Genomic DNA, 14,962 nt, shown 5'->3' with positions numbered 1-14,962 from the left:
ATTTACTATGTGGCAAGCCAGCTAATTCACTTGAGAAGCTGGCTGAGTGATGACCCTCTCCCCAACTCTGAGGTGCATCTGGCACATTATCTTAAAATCCCTAGATTGTGGCCCCTGCTGGAATCTCCTTCTACCCTAACAGGCAAAATGCTACCAATTAATAGGTTATCCTCTCAGGTCTGGCGGCAGGCCAAGTCAATTGGCAGTTTTATGGACATAATAGCTGACACTCCCCTTTGGCGTAATCATGGGCTCCCAGAATTACTCCGACTGGAGGACGCCCACATTTGGGAACAATATGGCATCCGGACCCTGGCAGACCTCTATCCACAGAACACCCTGTCCTCATTTGAGCAGCTACAAAATAAATATGATCTACCCCATTCCCATTTCTATAGATTTCTCCAGATCAGACACGCTTTAGAGGCGCAGTTCCCGCCACCCAGACCTGCTATTTCTCATTACCCCTTAATAGGCATCCTTTGCTCCCAAGGCCCCCAGGGCCTCATATCAGCACTATACTCCCACCTTATCTCAATACGAGCCTCTCAAGATATACCCTCTGCCCTAATAAAATGGAGGACACTGATACCGACACTAACAGACGATACATTCCAAGAGCTCCTGGAATCTCCTCTATATGTATCCCCAGCAGCCAATAATAAAATGATCCAACTGTATATAGTGTATCAGTGCTATCTCATTCCAGCGAGATTGTACAAAATGGGCAGAATACAGTCTACAAACTGCATTAGGTATTCCTGCGAATATTCCGATTTTTGGCACATGATGTGGGAGTGTCCTGTTATTGAAAGTTTCTGGGGGGAGGTCACAGGTTTACTCTCTGAACTTGTGGGAGTCCCTGTTCCACCGAGCCCAGAGATCTGCTTATTTGGAATATTAGATGAAGAAAGCTGGCAACACCATAAAAAGATTTTTCTGAGGGAATCATTGTTCCTTGCTAGAAAAACGATTGCATTGCGGTGGATGGATCGTAAGAACCCCTCACTCTCAATGTGGAGAAAGCTGGTCAATTCGGTGGTGCTATATAATTATATAGTCTACAAGGGACGTAAGTGTCCTGAGAAATTTGATAAAGTGAGGAAGTATGGAGGAGGCTCAAAGAAATATTTGTAGAGGTACGTAGGTAGCGAGATCACATGAGCATGATATATTGACCAGGTCATCCTGATTTGTGAGTATTTAAAAAAGTCTCCATCGGGCAGACGAAACTCCTCTTGAAGCTTGATTAAGGGTTTCATCTGTGGACCCTTCATGAAATCAGAAACTAAACTAATTCCTCTATCTTTCCACCTCTACACCTATAGATCCTCCACCCAGAATTCTAATACTTCTATGGGGATAAGAAGCTCCATTCTTGGGATGTGTTCTCTAGAAATATGTAGCAATTGATTCCAGATTGCCAGGGCTGTTTCAAATGTCGGATGTAGCTTGAGAGCCAGAGTGTGGTTACAGCAGCCTGCCAGTGGCAGGTTACGTAGCTTTCTCCCCCCTAATGAGTATTGTTATTTGTTAGGCCAAATAACAATACTAATCCCACCAACTTGAGTACACCAGGCTCTAATTAGAAATATATTGTTAGCTTTATAGTAGGCTTCAAGGTTTAGGGACACCCATTCCCCCCGCTTTCTGTAGGACTATGTATGATGGAAGCTGCTACTCTGTTTTTTTTTTCTTGTTCCAGATAAATGCCATCATCTGTTTGTGCAAATCCCTAAGACTTGAAGTAGAGCTTTTGAGTGGGATTGTGCGGAGTTTATATAAGATCTTAGGAAGGATCATTATTTTATACAACACAATTCTTCGCAGCCATGAGAATTCTACTCTATTGTATGTATCTGATTTGGTATTTATATCTTCTAGTATTGTACATAGATTGGCATCTAAAATGCTTCCCACCGGGGAGGATAAAGAAATACCTGGGTATGGCGTTCCTGAGTTGTTCTACTCATAAGGAAACTCCTTCTTAATTTGTTGTTGAAGGTTAGTGGACACATGAAAGTCCATCAGATTAAATTTAGTTGGGTTGATTTTATAATAAGATATTTTCCCAAATGCGGACAAAACTCTTGACACTACTCTAAGTGACTCCAACAGTGAAGTCAACATTAAAATAATATCGTCCGCAAAGAGCCCTATCTCAGGTTGTCTATGAGAGAAAGAAATACTTTTAATTTCAATTTCTACTCTGCTTCCGACAGGGGTTCCATGGTCAAGACGAATAACGTTGGTGACAGTGGACACCCCTGTCTGGTCCCGTTTGAAATACTGAAAGTATTAGAAATGACTCTGTTTATCAGGACCCTAGCTGAAGGGGCCACATACAAGGCCTGAATGGCTCTCAAAATGTCATCTCTAAAGCCCATCTTTCTGAGGGTCCCAAATGCATAAGCCCAATGGATCCTGTTGAACGCTTTCTCCACATCCAAGGTGAGAAGCAGAGAAGGCATCCGAGAGCCCTCCATCTTCACCATTAGGTCCAACAATCTTCTTGTGGTGTCTGTCACCCTTTGACAAATCCTGATTGGTCGCTGTGGATGAGTTGTGGAACAATCTCTAACAGGTGTGTTGCTAATAGTTTGGCGTAAAACTTGGTGTCACTATTAAGCAGTGAGATGGGTCTGAAATTGGCAGGTGAGGAGAAGTCTTTACCTGGTTTGGGTATCGTGACTATGTTGGCTTGGAGCAACTCTGGAGGTAATGAACCTCTTTCTATTGCTAGGTTGAAGGTATTAGCCATATGGTTCGCTAGAACCCATTCCTAGGTCCCAAAGGTTTTGTAATACTCATTTGAGTACTCATCCGGACCTGGAGCCTTGTCTTTTTTGCATGCTTTTATTATTTCAGTATTTCTTGGATTGTTATAGAGTTAATTTAATTTTCCTAGTTGGTCTTTAGTTAGGGACGGAAGTTGCAGAGGTAAGAGGAACCGGTCAATCTCAGCTTCAGAGGGTTGATCTAACGTGTTCTCCTCGCTAAGATTGTAAGAGGATTCATAATACTTCCTGAAAATCTCTGTTATTTCAATGAGATTTGAAGTTTTGATACCTGTCTTGGGATTGGCTATGAAGGGGATTTCTGATTTGATTCTTTTTTGTTTGATTTTTTCTGCCATCAGGTTTGTATATTTGTAATTGGCTCTATAGTATGTAGACTTTAGGTATTTAAATTTTTTTTTGCGATCATCGATGAGAATATTCCTCACTTTTAGTCTAGTCTCTATTAGAAGGTTGGGTAGGTGGGTTGATGGTGATGTTTGTAGATCCTTCTCAATTTTAGTCAGTTCTGACAAGGTGTTTCAAGTAATTTGGCCTTTTCTCACTTATATATGGCCCATTGCTGTATCATAGCTCCTATTATCACTGACTTGTGTGCGTTCCATAGCGTAAATCGACATGTCTCTGGTAAATCATTAAAATAGAAGAATTCCTCCAGCGCCTTACCAATTTTTTCTTGGAATTTAGGCAACCTCATCAAAAAAGTATTATTCCTCCAGCTCCCTAAAGTAGGAGAGCTGAGCCCTAAACAAATTGGGATTTTCCCTGGAGCGTGACCAGACCATGACGCCACTCCGGTGGATGCCTTCCTTAATTTCGTAAGAGTGGGGAGATCCACCAGAAACATGTTGATCCTAGAGAAAGAGAGGTACCTAGGCGAGTAATATGAAAATTCTCGAGAATTCACATTCAAACTTCTAAAAGTATCATACAAGTCATTACTAGGAAGCCAGAAGGATAGGGTTGTGCCTCCTTGTCTGCACAGGTTACTAGAGTCTAGTTCCCTGTCCACCACCGAGTTGAAGTCCCCACATAGGATTAGACTTCCTCTTTGCATCTTTATTATCTTTCTAATTACTCTGTTCAAAAATCTGATCTGTTGATGATTAGGTACGTAGATATTCACTAAAGCAATGAGGAATCCTCCAATTTTACATACCAAAATCAGAAATCTCCCCTCCAAGTCCATCTCTATTTCCAGGAGTTGGAAGTCGATCGAGTCTCTTACAGCTACCAGCACTCCCACTTTTTTCTTTGGAGCATTTGCCATAAAAATTCTGGGAAATTTAGGGTAAGACATCTTGGGTTCTTTACCGTGGCCGAAATGTGTCTCTTGGGCACATAGAATGTCCACTTTTGAGTTCAGGGTCTCTTTCCATAATGCAGACCTTTTTATAAGGTGAATTAAGACCCCCAGTGTTCAGGGACAGCAAGTTTAACTCCATGTTGGCATGAGGCCTTTTGCTTTAGTTGACTGCTCGGGTCTCAAAGAATCAGGTTTTGAAGAATATGGAAAATAGGGATAAAAATGCGGTAAGCAAACTGTTTTTTGATGATAACTCATCAATGAGAATAAACATGAAACTGAAAAGGACCTTTACAAGTCTCTAGGGCAATAGAGATCCTGCGTATAAAGGTCTTAACTTGGGGTGTAAGCAGTTCAACCATTGTAGGATGGTACCCTTAATAATGGTTTGAGGACCACTAGTTATTAGTCTTGAAGGTAGAGGTAAGTTGAAACTTGTGAACTTTAGTGACGGTTAAAGGACTTTTTGTTAGATGGGTGACCTTTTCTGTGGACCCAATTTCTTGCAATGAAGGGTTGAGAGTTCTCTTGGGGGGTAGGCAGACTCCATCTTTCCAGCAGTGCTATGCCCTCCTCATAAGAAGAAATAATGGAGGATTTCCCCTCTTTGAGTACAATTACCTTAGTTGGAAATCCCCACCTATAAGAGACTTACTTTTTCGACCGAAAAACTAAGAATACTAAAATACAGATGGTCCCCGACTTGCGAACAGGTTCCGTTCCAGGAGCCTGTTCGCAAGTCGATTTGTTCGCAAGTCGAACAAATGCTTGTATGGAGCGGGATCGCGGGTGGATCCCGCTCCATACAACGTCGGGTGCAGGCAGTTCTTACAGCGGGCACCCGGCGGCAGCAGTTCCGGCTCTCACAGCGGTATTTAAAGTGTTAACAGTTCTGACAAGCGGCACGGCTCGTCAGAACTGCTGCCGCCTGGTGCCCGCTGTAAGAAACAGCCTGCACCCGACGTTCAGGGGGCCCGTACAGCGTCCCACGATGAGATCGCGGGACGCTGTGTGGTTGCTAGGCAGCCGGGGACCTCCTGAAAGGCCCCAGGGCTGCCTATGCAGAGTGCCCATCAAGCGCACGGCTTGATAGGCGCTCTGCATAGACAGCTCTTGGGCCTTTCAGAAGGCCCCCGGCTGCCTAGCAGCCGCGATCTGACCGGACAGGCTTCTATCAGGCTTGATAGAAGCCTGCCGGGTCCCTGCACAGTATGATGTAATGCCATAGCATTACATCATACTGTGCAGGACAGATAGCTCGTATCTAGCGAAATTCGTAACTCGAATGTTCGCAAGTCGGGGACTATCTGTATAGCTTTTATTAAGATCAATTAAAATTAAAAGAAGGACAAACACGCACACATATTCAAAGATTAGAAAAAATGAGTTGTCCCCACCTATAGATTATTTTGTTTTTGCGGGAGTCTATGGATTCCTCTTGTGAAGATGGTGGGCAGTTGGCCCCCTCCTTCTACTCCCCGTGCTGTGCAGGGCTGCCTGCTCTCCTATCTCTGCTTGCAGTGACAAGCCGTATCGCTCTCTAGTGTGGGGCTGGGAGTTGCTGAATGGTGGAGGGACACGAGGAAGCTCTCTTACCTCCCTTCTTGGCATGAAGGTCTACTCTGGCTGACATACCCGGCATTATCCTCTGCTCTGCATTAGCAGCTATTTTCAGCTCTGCTTCTTCTCCACGGGTGGGGAAGAAATCTGTTAACCTCTTCAGTCCAACTTTGGAAGGCTTTCTTTTGGACATTCTGAGGTTCAGGAAGCTCTCCACTGCTCTGGTGGTGATTTTCTCAGTCCTCAGAAGTTACTGGAAGTTGCTAAGGGTAAGTAATGTACAGAGCTGAACTGATATGCCTCTGCCATTAACTCCATCCAGGCCACGCCCCCACAAACCTCTATATATTCATGTTGCGAACGATGGATTAACGCGCACAAGCGTCTTTTTTTCCCCTTATGTGACTATATTGTGCGAATCCTTATATATGATGGTTATATCTGAGTGCGATAGTTTGACGCACACATAAGACGTTCTACGAATGTTGTCTGGCAGGATTTGGTGATTATGGTCCTGTGGCTGCGCAGTTAAATTGTCTTGATGTAAGTGTATTGGGAGAGGCCTATTTGACTAATTCTATCTTGAGTCACTAATATATATATATATATATATATATATATATATATGTGTGTGTGTATATATGAAACACTCTTAGGTCTGTGTACGCTTGACAAAGACCTTCTGGTCAAAACGTTGCTGCTGTTATGTCCTTGGAGGAATTAGGGCTTTTAAATTTTGCACCTTGAATGCTGTCACGTTTCTCTTCTATGATTCTAGATTGAATCATCGATTCTGGTTCCAGGTGACTATGCATTTGTTGCCTCACTACTAAAGTGCTCTGGATTGGGCTGCTGGCACCATATCTGTTTCTATTTGTGAGAAGTGTCTCCCCCTGCTGGAGAAGTGGGGTATTTAGCTGGCCAGTTTGCTTTCGAATGGCATGTGTCTTCCATTCAATGCTTAGGGGTACATATTTCTGTAGACTTATTTCATTTGCATTACACCCCTTTGTTGGAACATATGACATGGGATTTGACTATTTTCTCTATGAATTACCTGTCTTGGTTCAGACGGATCAATGTTTTTAAAATGGACGTTGCCCCACGGTTCCTTTACCTATTCCAAATGCCCCCCATTAAACTTCCAGCTGAGTATTTTAAGCAACTCAGAACAGTTTTCCATAGATTTGTTTTGGGGGAGAAAACCATAGACAACTAACGGACCCTGTCTAAACTGCGGGGGAGGGGGGGGGGGTTGCCTAACCTTCAGTTATACTACTATGCCGCTGTCTTCACCAGACTAATCACCTGGCATTTTCATCGACAATCTAAACAGTGGGTAGGCTTTTAGGGTCGTTTGACTTGGCCCCATATGTGCACATTGCCGTAGCTGGAGAGGGGCAGAGAGGGGGCGGGAGCTCAGTGCACTGCTCCCGGCTCTTCCAGCCTCCTCCCCCTGCAGAGAGGGACGCCTTATATCGTCTGGGCGTGAAAACCCAGCCGATATACAGTCATCTGAATGCGCCCTAAGATCTATATCTTGGACTTATTAGCTATAAGCTTCTCCAACACCGATAAAGGAAATATTTTTGCAAGCATTCCCTGTGAAATTCCCTTCTCTCAAATATTTATGATATCCTGATTGGACACAGTACACTAGGGAATCTTTCCTTCACTAGGTCCTGGGAAAAGGAGCTGTCCACTGCTATTCCTGATGCTGACTAGTATAAGTCCTTTGTGCTGTCAGACAGGATGCGCTGGCATGTGCAGCGCATGAGAAAAACTACAAATAGCTCACAAAGTAGTATAGGTGTCCAGACCTCATCCATCACATTTGTCCAACGGTAATAGACTCTTGCTGGCTTTGCAGTTCCGCAAGGGGGGTATGCCTAGACCTAAGGCCTTTCTGGAGTATGGTCTTCCAGATGTATGGGAGAGTAACATATCGCTCAGTTCAGGTAGCTCCTCAACTTTTTTTATTCTCAATTATTCCAAGGTCAGTTTCCTATGCAAAAAAGGAAAATTTGTACCACTTTATAACTGCTGTATGGACCAAAATCCCTCGGCACTTCTGGACCGTTCTACCACAATTAATGGTGGTGTTTTTTTTGGAGATGAACTACCTGAGGTGAATGGAGGAGCCGATAGCCGAGGATTACTCTAACCCCTCTAGAAATATGAGCCAGTGGTCTTCCTTTTAAGAGTTTCAAAGTTTTGTCATTAGAACAGGCTGGGCCCTGCCTAAAATAAAAAAAACAAGAGTATAGTCAGCTCTCCGGGAGCCCTGGGACGCAGCTGACAGTTGCTGCCACAAATACCAGCAGTGACTTCCCAGTAGACAGCTGGGCAGAAGCACAGGACTGCTGGGGCCAATCAGAGGCCGCAGAGGTCGTGCTTCCGTCCAGCTCATCTAATTTTTAAAAATTTTTCATTAATTACACAATATTATTTAACAAAGTCTCTTTGATTTAAAAAAAAGTATTTTGTTATAAAGCTCATTCCCTTTCAGCAGAACACCCCGCATAAATAAAGCGGACATTGTTCATGCCCGCCACCGTTCCAGATATTTCAATGGGAACGTTGGAGATTGCAGAGTGTTTGTGCTATTGAAATGTCTAGAATGGTGCCAGACATGCACAATCTCCGCTTTATTAATGTGGGGATCTCCTGTGGATATGTGGTAATTTTACATCTTGGTATAATCACCACAAGTTTGCTTTGATTTTTCATGGGAAAAGTGGCCCAATTTGTGGTATCTATCTAGAGCGCCTAAATACCTTTCCTCCACTCTGATTATATGGAACTGACAAACAAGTCCAGCTTCTATGATGTATTGTAGGTGCTACTTGAAAAACAAGTTCTGCAGCTCAGAAGTTCAAGGGTCTGCTCAAGTGTCAGCTCATGGTGACAGGTTGAATAATGTCTTTTTATCAGATTAGAACAGTTTGTCAGATCATAATTTAAATTTATTGATAGTTTGTTTAAGGGGTATTCTTGTATCTTGTCACCACCAGGCTGATGGCTGGAGACAGGCTGAGGTAAAGGGAACACACAAAGCTGATTATTGGCAGCCCCATATACCCCCTTACTGCTGTGCCCAGAACTCTGTGCTAGCTGCTGATTGGCTGCTTTTATACACACCTTCAACCACCTTCAGGGAGATGTCGTAGAAAGGCTTCACAGAGGGAGGGAGCTCCCTCTGTGTCGCTGGGTTGTCATTGCAATAGAACGCCAGCTACAGGCATCCTGCTGCGGTGAATCGGGGGCTATCACAGTAGGGGTAAACAGCGCAGCCGGACGGGAAACAGCGGGGGTGAGCAGTGGAGCTGGGCTGCTGCTATGAGTGGAGGAACAGCGGAATTGTACACGGTATTATTGTACCTTGAAGCCACCGGAACTAGTGGGTATGCCAGAGGGGAAGGCTGTTTGATAGCCAGTTGACGCGCCCTGTATGTGATTGGCTGCAGTCGTGCCTCCACTTCTTTGGGCTCACAGGTCACAGCCCGCTTATTGCAGTGTTCCGCTGTACTGCCCCCGTTGTCAGTGTAGCCTGGCCAGCTTCCGTTGTAGTGAATGGAAGCCGTCCGTCACGTGATACTTCTGCTGTGAGCACAGCGGAAGTATTGCGTGATAACGTGTCATCTCCCACCGCCAGTGCGTCATGCGATCCGGAGAAGTGAGTATGGGGTCTTGTGGGGCGCCATGTTGGACCTCACTGCGATATTCTGCTAATGGAGTCCGCTACGGACTTGGGCATGAGGCCTAAGGGCTCCTGCCCACGGATGGAGCGGGATATGCTTGCGGTTTAACAACGCGGGAATAACCAAAAAGTCCCTGCTGGCAATTGTGGAAAAACGTGCATTTTTCTGTGGTGTCCGGGAAATCTCCGTTAATACTATATTAATGGAGACCTCACACCGTGGAAAAACGAGCTAAAATAGAGCATGCCGTGATTTTTTTTTCCTGCGGCGTGAATCCGCGGCAGCATCATTTCGCTGTGGGAACTGCTGCAAAAATCTCTCTGTGAAGGGGATCAGCAGCGATATCACATATGTGGGGTTTAGCTGAAAGGTTTAATGTGCTTCATGAAAATAGGGGGAAAAAGAGTAAAAGGGGGTTTAAGTGGTTTTTTTTTTGTACACTCTTGATTTGGTCACTGGCAAAGCAGGACGCATGTATCTGGCGTCCTGTTGCGCTGAAAGCCGCAGCCCGGCTTCACTGCTCATGGCCGCTGTTTGGCCCCGCTGATGGCAGCAGCCCAGCTCCTGGTGTTCACCCCCGCTGTTTCCCCCACTCATAGCAGCAGCCCAGCTCTACTGCTCACCCCCCCCCCCCCCCCCGCCTGTTTCCCATCCGGCTGCGCTGTTCACCCCTGCTGTGATGGCCCCCAATTCACCGCAGCAGGACACCTGTATCTGGCATCCTGTTGCCATGACAATCCAGAGACACATAGGGAGCTCCCTCCGGTAAGCCTTTTCATGTCTTCACCAAGCTGCTGCTCTCTGCATCTCCCTGAAGGTGTGTATAAAAGCAGGCAATCAGCAGCTAGCACAGAGCTCTGGGCACAGCAGTGAGGGGTTGTATGTGGCTGCCAATAAGAAGCTCTGGGCGTTCCCTTCACCTCAGCCCATCAGCCTGGTGGTGACAAGATACAAGAATATGCGTCTCAGGTTTGGAGTTTCATTCTCTCTGCTTCCTGTTTGACGCTTCCTTCTTTTTAAAATGACCATAAATGCAATTCAACGGAGGAAGACAGATGTGTTTGCCTTCAATAAGAATCAGACAGATCATTAAAGGAGATGTCCCGCGCCGAAACGGGTTTTTTTTTTTTTAAACCCCCCCCCCGTTCGGCGCGAGACAACCCCGATGCAGGGGTTAAAAAAACAAACAGCACAGCGCTTACCTGAATCCCGGCGGTCCGGCGTCTTCATACTCACCTGCTGAAGATGGCCGCCGGGATCCTCTGCATCCGTGGACCGCAGCTCTTCTGTGCGGTCCACTGCCGATTCCAGCCTCCTGATTGGCTGGAATCGGCACGTGACGGGGCGGAGCTACACGGAGCTACACGGAGCCCCATAGAGAAGAGGAGAAGACCCGGACTGCGCAAGCGCGGCTAATTTGGCCATCGGAGGGCGAAAATTAGTCGGCACCATGGAGACGAGGACGCCAGCAACGGAGCAGGTAAGTATAAAACTTTTTATAACTTCTGTATGGCTCATAATTAATGCACAATGTACATTACAAAGTGCATTATTATGGCCATACAGAAGTGTATAGACCCACTTGCTGCCTCGGGACATCTCCTTTAAGGTAAGACTTATCAACTTTGACTCCATGTAATACATGATTTAAATGTGTTAGAGCTGCAGGGAGGCAGATGACAATGCAAGTACTGTATAACCTTCAGCAAGGGCTTTGTAGACAATGTCTAGTGTAAAACATTGTGTATAATGTATCATCCACCAGTTCAACCTATTTATGCAAATATATAAAACACAAGTAGTCTTGACATTAGTGGAGAACATCTAAGGAGCATTTAAAGGGGTTGTCAAGGATCAGACAAATGTGGCAACTTTGTTGTATTAAATGTACCACACTTGTCCGTATTTTGTATCTTGTGTCGCTTGAATGGAGCAGAGTTGCACTACCAGACACAACCTGTGGAAGATGAGGTGCTGTTTCTGAAAGGAAACAGCCATGTATTTCTAAACCGCCACAGCAAAGGCATCATCAGAAAATGACATTTACGTTATAAACTTGGGGGCAAATTTACAGCAATTTCAATACAGGAACTTCATGAATAAATTTTTTAAAATGATGAAAGCGCAGAACGCCTTCATATTATAAAAATCACCAACTTTATTAAAGCCAATTTAATAAAGTTGGTCCATATATAGCAGGAGCTTACAGGTCTCACAGTTATGTCCTTACTCATAACTCTGCTGCATGTGGTATCCCCAGACTAGCTGAAGGAAGTCCATCACGCTAACTGTCTGCCATACACCTACCATATGCTAACCACAGCCTGCAGTGCTGTTTGTTCTGTTAAAAAAAGAAGGAACTCACAGAGGCAGTAATAGTCTGTAATATAATCAACTGGCCCTTCACAGAATAGACTTGCTAAAAGATACTCTTTATTAATTTGATTTAAAACCGTATAGAGGTGGGGCACATGTAATGCTAGAGGGGGAGGTAAACGTCAGGTGTGTATATACTCACTCCTGGGACAGAAAACATATAACTAATACTCAGACAAACTCACATTGAACATGAACGTTATAGCCACGATGTTCAATGGCAGATAAGGAGTATGTAGCAGTCGGTGCTGTTTATAGATAATCACCATCCGATAAGGGATACATATAAATCTTCAAAGACTGCTCTCCTAAGTAATGCCTTCGTGGCTAAAATACTTGAAGTGTCGCTAGTCTGATAACCAAGATTGAGTGACCACTCAAGCGTAGATACACATAAAGTGCAAAAATGACTGAAACACCAGTGTATAATTGAGTAACCTTTGAAGATGAGCATCACGAATATGCCATTCACAGATGTTATGGCATTTATAGATACTCAACGTTGGAGGTATTGGATCTCCAAGCGGACACCTTAAATATATTGGTTTCACTTCAAGCTCGGATGTACTCAACGTTCAAGATATTAGGTCTCAAATTATATGTCCTAGATGTCTTCAATTTTTGATCTAATTTCGACTCGTTTCACCGCTGATGTTGGCGGATCATTAGGAAAATTTTTTGGAACTCATTGGTAAAATTAATTATGAGGAATGGTTCCCTAAATTCGATGAGTGTCTGAGACACAATGGAATAACTAATGTTTTCTATATAACCAATAACACTTTCGGTTCACCTACCATCCAGGCCAGAGGTCCTATCTGTTCGTTTTTTTACTCTTATCTACTCTCCACATATGCATTACCAGCACTTGTATCTTTAACCCTCACTGACCACGAATCAACATCCAGTGTAGGAACACCCTTAACACAGTAACTGAAACGTGTAGCGGGGGCTAGCACTTCAACTTATATGGACAGTGAGCAAGTGAGGGAATTTTGCCCTGCTTAGAATCACATGTGCAGGAATCCCTGACAGGGGTATCCTGGACTGTGTCATTCAGTGGATACACGCCATTTATTCAGAGTGACACATTGACAACCAGCTCCATTCTTGGAGTTAATGTTGTCTGGTAAACAAATGTTTACTATCAGACTGTTTGGTCACTGATCTCTAAGGGCTAATGCCCACGGCTGTTTCACCGCAGCTATTAGGTTTTATTGAACAATGAAATTACCCGCGGCATGTCCTATTTGCAGCAGGAATACACATGGACGGCTTCCATTGTAGTCAATGGAAGCCGCCCGTCACGCTATACTTCTTTCTCTAGCACAACAGAAGTATAGCATGAATACGTGCCCCGGCCACGTCATGTGACGCTGCTGGCGCGACATGCGCTATACTGCGCATGCGCACCGGCAGTGTCATGCGGGAGCTACGCAGCGGATCCGGAGGTGAGTATGGGGTCTTTGGGGGGGGCGCCGTGACAGACTCTGCTGCCGTATTCCGCTTGCGGAGCCCACCACGGCCGTGGGCATGAGCCCTTAAAGAAGATTTATATGTATCCCTTATCGGATGGTAATTATCTATGAACAGCAAGGATTGCTACATACTCCTTATCTGCCTTGAACATCGTGTCTATAAGGTTCATGTTCAATGTGAGTTTGTCTGAGTATTAGTTATGTTTTCTGCCCCAGGAGTGAGTATACACACACCTGATGTATACCTCCCCCTCTGGCATTACATGTGCCCCACATCTATACGGTATTAAATTGAACTAATAAAGAGTATCTTTTAGCAAGGCTATTCTATTAAAAAAAGAAGATGCAGAAGCTAAACAGAACAGAAGCAAACTGAAAACTTTCTTATTTTTGTTTTTTTTGTCCTTTTTTATTGTTTTGTTTAAACCCAGTGGGCGAAAAAAAACCTGAAACCTTTATTTCAGAAACAGAAAGACGGAAAGCCCTTAGGCCGGCTTCACACGGCCGTTAGGGGCTCCGCCGCGGAATTCCGCGGCGGAGCCCGTAACGGCGCCCCCCAGAGACCCTAATACTTACCTGCGGATCTGGCATCCTACGTCCCACATGACGATTCAGCGCGCATGCGCAATAGAGCGCGTGACGCGCCGCAGCGTCTTGTGACGCGCCGGCCGCATCATATGACATTCCCACAGCGTCACATGACGCGCCGGCCGCGTCATATGACGCAGCTGGCGGTAGGCGGGGAAGCGGTTTCACGCTGTCTTCCGCTGTGCTACAGCGGAAGATAGCGTGACGGACGGTTTCCATTGACTGCAATGGAAGCCGTCCGCGCGTACACCCGCGGCAAATAGAGCATGCCACGGGTGAGGACGGGTGATTTTACGGTGCGGAATTCCGCGGTGGAATTCCGCACTGTAAGCATTGTGCTATTAGGTTCAATAGAACCTAATAGCTGCGGGCAATGCAGCGGATTTTCGCCGCGTATTACGTGGCAGAAATCTGTCCGTGGGAAGGAGGCCTTATGGCTCGTTCACATCTGTGTTAGGGCTCCAAAGCTCCCCCATTCATTTGTATAAAAATCAATGAACAGTTCATAGAATAGTACCTGTATCCGATGCTACCTGGTCCGATGTCCCTAGAGTCGCTGCCTCAACAGACCTTGTCGATTTTGACTGTTCCAAGTCATTCTTGGTATTAATAGTACTACCTGACTACTAGCTACTCCTGACTATGCTGTTGCCTTGATCCTTGGTTACTACGTTTGGTTTTAGAACTGCTCTCCTGGCTAATCAATTGATCTATCCCCATACAAATTCTTCCCCAGATAAATGGCACACAAGGACCTGATGTATAAGAAAACATGATTCGTTTAATCAGGTCACTTTCTTCAATTGCTTCATGATCCAGTTTTGATGCTTACTTTAAGTGCTTTTGACTGGGGCACACGGGTCAACATGCATCCTCTGACTGTCTGCAGTGATAAAGTCCCATATATATGTTCTGGCTCCTTTGTGACATAGCCAGCATTAAGTTTTTCAGCAATTTGTACTATAGTATCTCTCTTGTGTGATCAAACCAGATCGGCAAATCTTTGCTCCTTACAGTCATCAATTAGCCTTGGGCACCCATGATTACCTCTTCACTGGTTGTCAGGGCCCTATTTAGAGTTAGTGCTGCCCTAGGCACTTTTAATGCTTACGGCCCCTATTGGTGAGTCAGGTTAGGCTGTTGCCCATATATTTT

General features: G+C 45.0%; 1 protein-coding gene across 2 annotated transcripts in view; it reads left to right on the top strand.

The window, feature by feature from the left end:
- Positions 1 to 14,962, top strand: part of LOC136632396 (galactoside alpha-(1,2)-fucosyltransferase 2-like) — a 56,994-nt gene that overhangs the window by 21,758 nt on the left and 20,274 nt on the right. Inside the window, exon 1 of one of the 2 annotated variants that reach the window (XM_066607230.1) lies at positions 5,680 to 5,933. The exons of the other annotated variant lie outside the window; for it this stretch is intronic. The gene's annotated coding sequence lies outside the window, so the exon portion shown is untranslated. Of the gene's footprint in view, positions 1 to 5,679; positions 5,934 to 14,962 lie in introns of those variants that run through there. 2 annotated transcript variants of the gene reach the window in all.

Source organism: Eleutherodactylus coqui, chromosome 6, assembly GCF_035609145.1.
Source record: "Eleutherodactylus coqui strain aEleCoq1 chromosome 6, aEleCoq1.hap1, whole genome shotgun sequence".
In the NCBI taxonomy this organism is placed as follows: domain Eukaryota; kingdom Metazoa; phylum Chordata; class Amphibia; order Anura; family Eleutherodactylidae; genus Eleutherodactylus; species Eleutherodactylus coqui.
This window is presented reverse-complemented; position numbering and strand designations above follow the sequence as displayed.